Consider the following 11,809-nt stretch of genomic DNA (forward strand, 5'->3'; position numbering starts at 1 on the left):
GCATGTATGATGTATCTCCACCCTGTCTATGCCTGACCTTCCAGAAATGCACAGCCACAGGAAAAGTACAGAATTACTTCAATCCAAATTGGCTCTGTACACATATCAATTGAAAGCAGCTTTTTTCCTTTTTTTCAGCTGAAAACCCAGTGCAGAGAATCATGTAAATAAGTAAAAAACCCTTCTAGTAAATTCAGGACACAAGGTTAGAGCCTTCAGTAGAGTAACTACTGAATTAAGCCTCTGGATATGTTACTAAGGAAGCAGATAGTAATTGAGTGTGGAATGGATGTGGTGAAACTTATTAGTGCCCAGCTTCTTTGCTTTCTATATAACTGAATTTATGTAACATTCCCTACTTTTATCTTCATCACTGGTGGCCAACTCACCTAAAATAGGGAGACTTAAAGGATAACTATGGGGTAAGTGTTTTTCCCAATAGTTCTCTTTAGGTTCACGGGAGGACATATACTAACATCCTCCCATGACCCAAAGCTCAGTATATCGTGGGGAATAGCCCACGATATACTGAGAGCGCCGCACCTGGGATGGATCCCGACCAAACTGTCGAGATCCACCCAGCTGCGTGAGTGACAGCTGGCTCGGCCTATCTAGAGGCAGAGCCAGCTGTACCCGCCCCGTCCATTCCTCCAGTGAGCACTGGAGGGACAGAGAGGGGAGGGGGGAATCCCTGTGGGGAGCGATGACTGACAGTCCCCGTTCACTGCATGAAGACGATCATGAAATGAGCGGATTGGTGCATGTTTCTGCTCACTTCCCGATAAATAGGGCAAACCTTCGACAGCTTCTTTGTCACAGGTCGGCTCTAGCTATGAGGATGAGCGGAAATCACTCACCTCATAGTTCTCCTTTAAGTTCAGTCCCTGCCTTACAGCACAGCTAGATCATCATCCACTGCAGCAGCAAGAACAGCGAGGAACCATACACACCACATTGGACCAAAAAAACAGACCTGCAGACAGCCCCGGAGATAACGAGAGGAGGGGCTGCATGACTGGGTGAAGGAATAGCCTTTGGAGAAGGGGTTAAATAAAATGGGAATGAGATAATAAGCTGATTGGAGGTTGGAGTCAGGTGTCAGGGAGGAGCAGCATGGGATGCAACTGCAAGGGCTGATGGGCATTCTTTCCAGAAAGTCAATGGAGGAAGCAGGTTGTCCCGCCCTCCCCTAATTTTTTGCAGTTGGTGGCAGTTGGAATGGTTGTTTATGTCACGGCAGCTTGGCAGGTTAGGGGGTCTTTGGGGGTCAAGAAATTTGAGTCGGTTACAAAATGGGGGTTGGTATGGTGCTTCTTCCCCTGTTGGTGTCGGTAGTTGTCGGGGGCCAGCCACATGGAACTTGGGAACCAGTAACTGTCCTCAAGCTGGCGGTTAGGTACATGGGAGCGGTATTAGTAGAGGCCTTATTTTGGCTGATGGGAACCCAAAGACCCCTTCTCGGATCCAACAGTCATTCAGATTAATGATTTGTATGTTATTTAGGTTATAATGTGTGGTAAGTGTTTATTTTTGGTATGGTTAATATAGGGCTGCTGTGGCCATTTAAATCCATGTCGGCAGTCCGTGTGTTCATTGGGATTTTTAACAGAGGAACCTAATTGACGAATCCATCATTCATGCGTTTTTGCCAGTGTAGTGCACTGCAACATAAGACTTGTAAGACACTTCGGCGCTCAACAGTTCCATGTCTGTCAGATGCCTGTGCCACTGCTGCGGGCCATGGTTCTATCCCCAGCCCCTACTCCACTGCTAAGTTCTGTAGTGATGTAGGGTTAGGAGGATGCAACCATGGTACATGAGGAACCCTTATTACACTCCTGAAGACTTACAGAGGCTGCAGTGCTGGAACTGAGGGACAGTAGGAAACACGGGCCACCAAAGAGGTAAGTATAAACACTTTTCTGTTGCAGAGAACTTTAATGTAGATGTCTTGAAAACCTGACAGGGATGCCTTTACCAATGTTTGTCAGCCTGTTAAAGCATATTTTATGTTATTTCTCTCTATACAAGCTTTAGCATTTTCCTATTCTATACATTATCTATGTCAATTTTGCTATAGCATGTTGTACCAATTACATAACTATTTTGAGCAGCTGTTACAAAAATATCGAATGTTTCCTTTATGATGTCAGTTGTAGCTGGCTGCTTGTCAAGTGATTTTTCTAGATTTGTCATATTAAAACAATTTAAATCAAGAATTCTGGAATCATCTGTCATAAAAAGATGTAAAGAAGCACACTGCAATAAGTGAATTAAGTAGTGTATATCCGTGTGCTGTAGAAAATTTACACGTGACATGGGCAAGTTTAGAATACATAATATGTGAGTAACTTTGAAAGCTTTAGAGATTTTGGATTGATTTGATGATAAGCAGCTGGATAAAATGGCCCACATTAAATTTCAGATTTAAAATGTTATATAACTGCCATGTGAGCGCACGCTTGTTTTAGCTTCATTCTTTTTGAACCATTGACCCTTCCCTCCGCCGGCTCAGTAAAATATACAGTGATGTAACCTCAACGGAGAAAGGGGAACGATCATTCTGCAGGTGTAGAATTTTTCCAAACAATGAGCACTTTTGATGTTCAGAAGATCTTATCACCTTTTGGTTGCCCCATTCTTGGCCTAATTATTCCAAAAGATTTCATGGAGAGAGAACAGGGGGGTGCTAGCAGCTTGTGCAAGAGCACATTATTGAAAAATGAAGATACTGCCTGTCAAAAACGTTTGGCATATAACTAGGGACAAGCAAAACTGTCTGCTTTCACTATGCCGAAATTTTTGCAAAAGTTTGCCATTTTGCAAAAATGCATTGGGGAAGTTCAAACTAAGGTGTTTTTTAAGATTTTAAAGGGTTTTTATTTATTTTGAGTGTGTAGATACAGTGGAGGAGGGAGTGTAGTCACCCTGGGAAAGAAAATGTAGCTACTGCTTCTAAGGACTGATACTCTGCAGTATCTTATATTCTTGTTTTCTGGGTTTAGATACACTTCAAAGTGAATCTTTGCGGATAAATATAGAGGCACGACCACTGCTGACTCTGTTTTTAGGTATAGGCTCTGGGGATGCCATGCTGATCTTCGCTATCTAGAACAAAGTAGAAGGTTGTCACTGGTTGCTTGCTTGCTCCAAATCAGTGATGCACCAGGTAGAAAGAACAAGGTAAAAATGACAGTCTTGCCTCTTTCGTCTATAATGCCAGGTCAAAAATGGCAACTGTCATGTTGCTAACTTCAGTTCACTTTAAGTAGATTTAACTAATATTAATAGTATTGTGGATCAAAATACATTTCCGGACCTGCATGTTATATGTCAGCATTTTTACATAATATTTATTGCCTTTATGCCTTTAATATATAAAACTAAAAGGACTTCTTCCCACAGTCAATAGCTTGATATGATATTTATTTCACATAGAATTCCAGAGGAAAAAAAAAATCTGAAAAAGATGTGCAATCAATTTTCATTTCTTAGGGTAGAAAAATAATGTTCTATTAAAACCAAGGAGTCAGCTTCTTATCCCTCCAGCAGTTCCTCTGCCCAGATAAAAAGAGATTTCAGATTCCCCAGTTATTAATGTCCTGTCCGTATGAACAATGTGCACAATTTCACACTGCTGGCAAAATCTATGACTGTGTCGTCTCATAATGACGGTGCAAAGCAGCTGAGAGATATACATGCACGGCGCTCTTAGCTGGGACCTAGAGGATATAAGGTGTGTTATTGCCAGATGTCACCCGTCACACCTTGGTTTTTTCGTTTCACACTGCAGAACAGTACTATCTACAGAGCACGGGCATATAAAGAGCATAGAGATCCATGTATACTGACTGCCACATTGTAAGTCTGGTACCTCTAGTTGCCCGTCCATGTTCTTTATTTATGGCCATAATATAGAGGAACACCAAAAAACTGGGGTTTTATCCAAACAACAAACATGGTTGCATTGTGGCATGTTCCTTCTTGCTCCCCTTATCTTCCTGATGACCAAAAAGTGTGATTGGCAGATTTATGGAAGAGTAGGGAGGCAAGGAGAATGGGAAGACATAGGCTACAAAAAAGACCATATGAAATCTTATCATGTTGCTATAGCACAGCGATCAGTCCTACTGGAGAGCTCTGGCCATAAACTAAGCATGCAGGGAAGCGCTTGGAATTACATAGCTCCATATATACACATGTTTACTTTAAGAGCACCTGTCACTTTTAAGCTAATGGTAGGTCACAAATGAGGTTGAAGGGGAAGATGGGCACTGCCCCAGTATATTTTTTTTATTTTTACCTTGAACTGCTCATAAATATGAGTAGGCAGACAATTGTGGCGACGCGATCCGAAAGCCCCGGTGACAAGGCAACTATAGATCTGCAGAGATCTGCAAAAATGTTAACATATATTACTAAAATTGTAAAGTCTGAGTTTACAAATTAATGTCAGTGCTCAGGCTAATTAGTGTGATAGGGCGGTAATCAAGCAGGGCATCCAATCAGCTGTTGTCAACCAGTTGTCAACTAATGCCAGTCAACAGTTGTCAACTGTTGTCAATCAACTGTTGCCCAGTCGACAGTGAACCTCAAGAATGGACAGGCAGCCTCATGTGGAGGCACCAGCCTGGTCCAGCCATGTTTATGGGCTGTAACACCTGTTCTCCACATGTCTTATACAAGTGTCATTGGTAAGTGTCTTCCTAGTGGGGGTCACAGGTAGACAACAGCCTCTCCGCTTGCTGGCATTTTGTTCTTTGCAAAGTGCAAAGCTTTTATTCTCAGTTAATAACATTTATACACTGCAGAGATTAATATGTTACTAATGACAGCACCTTGCACTTTACACCAATAATTCACCATTTTCTATAAAACCTTGTTGAAGGGGATATATTGAAACCCCGAAATGCATTGGCTACGATCACAGCAATCAAATAAAATATAATTGAATAAGAAACATTCATCCATTCGTTCCTTTTGGATTGGAGTCAATCACTCACTTTTATGCTGTTCCTTATGAAGAAATAAAAACTTGACTACTGTCTACAGTCCAATGACAACATCACTCAACTTGGAAGACTAAAGAAAGAATTAGAGTGCAGGGTTTCATGACCCTGCCCCCTAAGCATGACACCCTGTTCTCATAGTTGGCTACAATAGATCATTTTCAATGCGGAGCGGCCCCCTACTTTTACTTTTTTTCACCACTAATGGGGTTATTCACAAAAGGGTGAAGAGTTTGGAGAAGGCCGGAGAAGTGAACAATCTAGGACAACATAGCTGAACTGGAAAGTGAGCTGAATTGGAGAATTTTTCCAAATCAGCTATGTTGTCCTAGATTGTTCACTTCACCTGCCTTCTCCAAATGCTTCACCCTTTTGTGAATAACCCTGTTAAGGAAAATATGTGAGCACATGGCACCCTACGCTCACAGCCTATTAATGCAGAGAGTGGTGCTGATGTCATCACGTCTGCCACTCTCTGCACCATTCAGGACCTCCCACTGCCGGGAGAAAACCAAAGAGGAAGGAGACTGAGCATTTCACATGACCAAACAGAAGACATTAAAAAAGTGTTATTATTAATAAGAATAATAATCATTATTATTCAATAATAATAAATAATATGATAATAATTATTATTATTATTACTGCTGCTGCTACTACTACTACTACTACTACTAATAATAATAGTATTATCATTAACAACAAAAACAATAATAATATTATTAATAAAGAATAACAGTAAAGGTAAGTAACAAAAAGTATAAAATGCTATGGGGGTTCCATACAGAGCCCCCAGAGCAGCGCTTTAAGGATTGGTGATAGATGGGGGGACATGCGGGATAACACACACAAACCTCATCCAAACTTCAAATGTCCAGTGCTGGATTTGAAACACCATAAACTAACCAATTTTTTTGCCTTGATAAATTGCATTTAATAAAAAACGTTTATTATTTCTGTTCCATTAATGTCAGTACATAAATTTCAGCTGCCAGAGTTTTTCCTGGGTGAAGCTACACAAAAAGCAATACTCCTCCAAGCATTTAAACTCAGGAATCAGCTGTCAGCTCAGCCCTCTCCTGTATTTTACATAATGTCCGTCTAAAATGGCCGAGCTGCCAGAGGGGTTCACATGCTTATACAAAAATACGTAATTTCTTTAACAACAGTTATTACCAGGGCGATACAAAGAAGCAGCAGACGTCTCCCCGTCATCGATCACGGCGCTTGCATGCAAGCCGAGACAGAATTTGGCAATTAAATGTCAAATACTTTGATGGCTCAATGACCCTTGAAACAGGACAAAAAACTGTATGCAAATGGAAATGAGTGACTGGAAAAGAAAGGGAAACGCAGGGCCGGTGCGTTCTGCGGATATTACATTCATAAATCATACGGAGCGGTCTCAGTGCGAGATGAGTTCCACACAAAAAAAAACTAATTATGACATACATCTTTCTACTCGCTGCCTTTCTTACTTAATAAAGTACCTTTTCATCGCATGTTTTAAAGTGAAAAATGCATTACCTCAAGATTGAAAGTGTAGACATGTCACCGGTTCCGTTCTACGGAAATGTTTTATTTGCAAGTCAGTTGTACTAAGCTGCGCATAGACCTGAGATGATGGTCAGATGTAAATAATTGATGTTATTGTTGAAAAATCTGTCCACATGGTGTGGAACCAAATCCTTCCGTCCCTCTTTCCACCTCAGTTGTCTCTTTTTTTGGTCTGAAGTACAGACCATTGTACAAAATGTTTTATTTAAGTTACGCTTCTCTACATCCTTCTTCCAATTATGGATGTAATAATGTACATTCATATTTTTGAAAGGTCAGATGTAAGGAAAATTGCTGGTGAGAAAAGCTGTATTTTTTATGTATTAAAGTACACAAGCCATTTTTTAAAAAAGTTTTGGATTTTGGACGACAAACGCGCATTTCCAAGGGCTACCTGGCTGTATCCCAATATTTCTTTGGGCGTAGGGCGTTTTGCAGCGCGTTCCTACTCATTGTAAAACGCCCAGGTGGGAACCATGCCCATAGGCAATCATTGGTTTTCACATGTTGAGCGTTTTACAGAGCGTAGGAACGCGCTGTAAAACGCCCATGTGTGAACCAGGCCTAAGGGCCCCCTGTTTCCCCTTGGGGAGATTTCCCTTCACTTCCTGTCTGATAGCCACAACAGGAGGTGATATAAATCCCCACTGGTCAGCAGTGGCACTAGAACTAGTGTTCTCATTGCAAGATTTACCATCTATTCATGGTTTGGGATTTTCTTCACATTTACCTTGAGTGATAAGTGACTAGGACAAATAGAGAGGGTGACACAGGCAGCAATAAAAAAAACCTGACAGATGTTCTAATCCCTCTTCACTCTATCCAAAACTAATTATAAAAAATGATTGGCTTCAGTTGCACTTAAACGCTGCATGCCAGCGGTGTGTCCTTTGCATACATACTTTGTACTACAATGTGTGTCCCTTTTTACTATCTTAGAAAGTTGGGAGGAATGTATTCAGGTTTGTATGCAGAATGAGATCTGTGGATATTTCTGGGGCCTCACATGTCTTATTGACATGTCACACTAGCGATCCTTTCCCACTCGCTTAAGAGGAATCATTAGCAAAATCCCAAAAAGTCCACTTGATCACCAGGGGGAATCAGAAGGATGTCGCTTTATCACTGCATCGCTCCATCAATGGGGACCAATAAGTGAGCTTTGATGATTACAAACGTAGGTCTGACTCAACAGGGGGTGTGCTGGGCATCTGCTGAGAGACCACTTCTTCCACAAAGAAGGCAAGAGTCCTTCTTTGCAGCATCCTGAGAGGGGACAGGCTTTTTGACTCATGTAGTAGCTTGTTCCTAAAGTAAATGAACTGTAAGACTTTGCACACCTTTTGTTTTGATGTACTTAAAATCTACACCGCTGATTTAAAATGAAAGTTTAGTTGCAATTGAAAACTGAATTCGAATATATTCCTAAGTAGTCACAAAGGATAAAAATTCACTTAGTAAAAGTAGCAGTTACATCCTCACTGTGCTGTACATAGCCTGTGCAGAAAGCAGAGCTGTGGGAGGGGCCCAGCAGGCACCACCCACTACAAGCTACCTGCTGAAAACTACAAAAGGGGTGGAGACAAGACTCCACTATGCGCAAGGAGAGAGAGCAGCAGTGACTGGTCTTCATTACAGGAAGGGGCGGAGACAGGACCAGTCATCCTGCACAAGATAGATACAGTTTATAGTCCATTGTGCTTCAATATACTTCATAAACTTCTATAAAATTATGCAAACAATTGCAAAAGTTTAAAACACATATTTAATAACAGACACATTTTTCATGTACATCACCCACAGTAATTTATAGCTTCGGTGAATAAAAAAATTAGCTCCAAATAGCAAATAAATGTTAAAAACAACAGTTCTGTCCATTGTAAAGGCATCTCCATGTGTCAAATGATTCATTAAACAAAATGCATTTCTTGCCTGGCTGATGTTCGGCAACATAGTGAATAACCGTGTAAGTTTCCTGCAGAATCAGCTGGTCCCCCAAAAAACCAATTGGGCGGAGCTAGCAGTGACAGATAGCTCCGCCCAACTGTTTCCTATTGGCCGGCACCTGCTAGAGTCTTCTGGCAGGTCCCGGCCAATAAATAACAACTGGGCGAGGCCGGTCGTGACATCACGGATGGCACCGCCCAGTTGATATTGTTTAATGACAGATTAGCGTTCCGAGGTCAATTGTCATTATCTGTCTTTACAACTGGGCGGAGCGAGATCACGGCTGGCTCTGCCCAGCTGTCATTTGCGGGGAGAACGGCAGACGTTCGGCAGGCATTTTGCCCCGCTTTGGTTGTCACTTTGCCTCAGTTGAGCCGAACCATATGCTTTCGGCTCGGCTGAGGCACTCGGCCGCCTTCAGATACTGTACGGGCTATTATACGGCGGCCGAAGAGAGCCAAAGGATCAGCCAAAGCTACGGCTGTATCCTTGGGCTCAATAATGAATAACCCCCTTAATCTTCTAATCAAGTAGCAGCATCCACTATAATGGATTTAATCAGCATTTATAAAGACTTAAAATATTTGACTTTAATATGACTTTAAGGTTGATACTGATTTTGTAGCTCAAAATATGTGCTAAAAAATTCAAATTAAAAAGAAAAATGTTTAGGTTGGTGTGCTATCAATGGTAGATAGGGAAGAAGAGTGGGGGGATAGATGAAGGGTGGGGGGATAGACGACGGGTGGGAGGATTGACATTTCACCGGAAGACCAGACAGGACAAAGCTTTAGTAATCAAGATTGGAAATTATTGGGACATTGCCACTGCTTGTGGTGTAATTATTTGGATAAATTAACCTGTTCCCTGCTCCTAATTACTTCCACCACTAATCCAATAAATCAGACCGCCAATTTCCATATCCAAGCCCCCATTCCACTCCCTACCTTAATACCTGAATTCTAAAAAGATATATACTTTTCCCCATCGATTTCAAAGGCTGCTCATTCTTTGCCTGTCTTTGATTATCAGTCTTTTTGAGACAGAGACACCGTCGAGTACAAAGAGTAGTAATAGATTGTTATCCAGCCAGCTGTATCGATCAGGTCAGGTAGTAAATTAACAGCAGTGGAATGCCATTAAATTTTAAACTTAATTGCCTTCTTCTCCTAATTTCTATTGAATACAATCAATAGGTGTCAGAGGAAAGTTAAAGAAGTTATTCAGCTATCTATTTTCACACGTTGAATGGAAACACTCCTTTATCTCTAATGTTTGAATGCTGTACAGCCCTCCTTTACAGGATTGCAAAGAGACAACATCCTCTCGTGACGTTGTAATGTCAGTTCATTTGCAGGGGGCCTTGCATTATGATGACAGAAGACCTTTCTCTGTAACTAAATATCTTATTTTATATTAATAGACAGACAAACTGTACTAGAGTTTCCAGTGCCACTGTCTGCCTTTTACACATTCCTTGCTTCATCTGTGTCATATGTATTTTGGAATTACTGTATGTGACAGAGATATGGCCTGGGAGGCTTAGCTGGAGAGGAATATTGCTATCCTCACACTTCTGTTGGTCAATATGGCTGGATCACTGCTGAAATAAAATTTGCTTATGAGTCAGCATTTTCTAAAGACCAGATTGAAGCAGTAGCATGCAGGGAAAAAAACCCCACATTTTTATACTCAAACCATAACATTGGAACATTTTTTTTACCTTCATCAGTTACTTGACTAAGCCCTGTCCTGTCCTCATGTCACAACACTGCCAATGAGCTGCTTACTAGACATGTGCATTTCATTTAGTTCCGAATCAAAATTCGTAGTATTTTCCAAAAAATTCGTACATTAGGACACATCCATATTTGCGAATCCCAATGCGTCCAAATCCTGAATTTCGGATCCCATTCAAAAACAAAACTGAATCGGACATGTGACTTTTCTGGCAAATGAGATGTGTTTTTCGGTTTAATGCATCTGAATGGGTCTGAATACGAATTTTCGTTATGGCAACATGGGAGCCATATACAGTATATACATATAATACTAAAGCTGAGGCTCCCAGAGCCGAATGGCATTCGAGAGCTCGCAAATGCCATTGGTAAATTCAGATCCCGAATGCCATTCCGGTCTAGGAGATTCAGCTTTCCTATTAATATCTATGCAACACATATTCTGAAACTAACGAAAATTCGGATTGAAATTCGGATCCGGATCCTGAAATAACGAAATATCCGAACCAAACAGAATTTTTCCGCAGCTTACATGTCTACTGCTTACATCTTGGCAGGTAGGGGAGTCAGTCAGTTGCACTTGAAGTCAGAAGTATCTGGCATTTCAGGTTTTCTCAGTTGGGTAAACGAGCAGGCAAGCTTAAACATTGGGGATGGTGTAGGCCAGAGGTAGTCATCCCATCCCATCATCCCATCATGTTTGCGCCTCTGGGAGTTATGTCTGCAGCTGTCAGTTGCAGTCTTGCAATGCCTCATGGGAATTGTAGTTTCGCAACAGCTGGCATGCTGAGGCTGCCTACCCCTTATATAGGAGCTGGCAGCTCAATTACCTTGTTGCTATACCCTGCATAGGCAAACCAAAAGTGCACTTTAAGCTACTGCATGCATATATTCCATCATTGCTTGACATTTTTTCTTTTCACATTCGAAAACCTACAATTAGATTTTGTATATGTTTAAAATGTATGTCTAGACAATACCTGAATTTATCTGAAGACCTCCCTCTTCTCCTCTAAATGGACATGTTATTCTGGCAAGTTCTTGTATCTTCTTTATGTAGCAAGAAACAGCTTTACTTCATGTGACATCATTGGCAGGCTTGTAAAATTGTTACAGGGGCAGCTGCTGGGAACTCAGTCCCTACTGATGTAGGCAAGGCCCCAGAACTACATCTCCTAAGAGCCCTTTTGTTATACACAGTGTGTGAACAGGATCATGAAGGTCAAGGCAGCACCGTTGTTTTGTTGAAAAAAAAAAATCAGTGTGTGTATGTGAACAGAGAGCCATAGTTCTGTAGTCAAGCATGAAAGGCTCACATTGCTGGTTGGGACTTCAAGCCGTCACGCCAAACTGGAGCTTAGGAGCACACTGGACTTTTGGCAGACCAATGGGTGTTTTTCTGTACTAATAGGTTTTTTGGGGGGAGGCCAGACATTTCCCATATTCCCCATACATAATGTTTACATATAATATCTTCATAAAATATATACTGTATATAAATATGTTTACAATAAATACATTTATAAATATACATTTATAAACATATTTATAGAATTC

General features: G+C 41.1%; 1 protein-coding gene across 3 annotated transcripts in view; it reads left to right on the plus strand.

Moving 5' to 3' along the window:
- The window catches only part of FAM19A1 (family with sequence similarity 19 member A1, C-C motif chemokine like), a 299,315-nt gene that overhangs the window by 245,892 nt on the left and 41,614 nt on the right, over positions 1-11,809 (plus strand). The window lies entirely within an intron of this gene.

This window comes from Nanorana parkeri, unplaced genomic scaffold, assembly GCF_000935625.1.
Source record: "Nanorana parkeri isolate BGI_ZX_2015 unplaced genomic scaffold, ASM93562v1 scaffold196, whole genome shotgun sequence".
Taxonomy (NCBI): Eukaryota; Metazoa; Chordata; class Amphibia; order Anura; family Dicroglossidae; genus Nanorana; species Nanorana parkeri.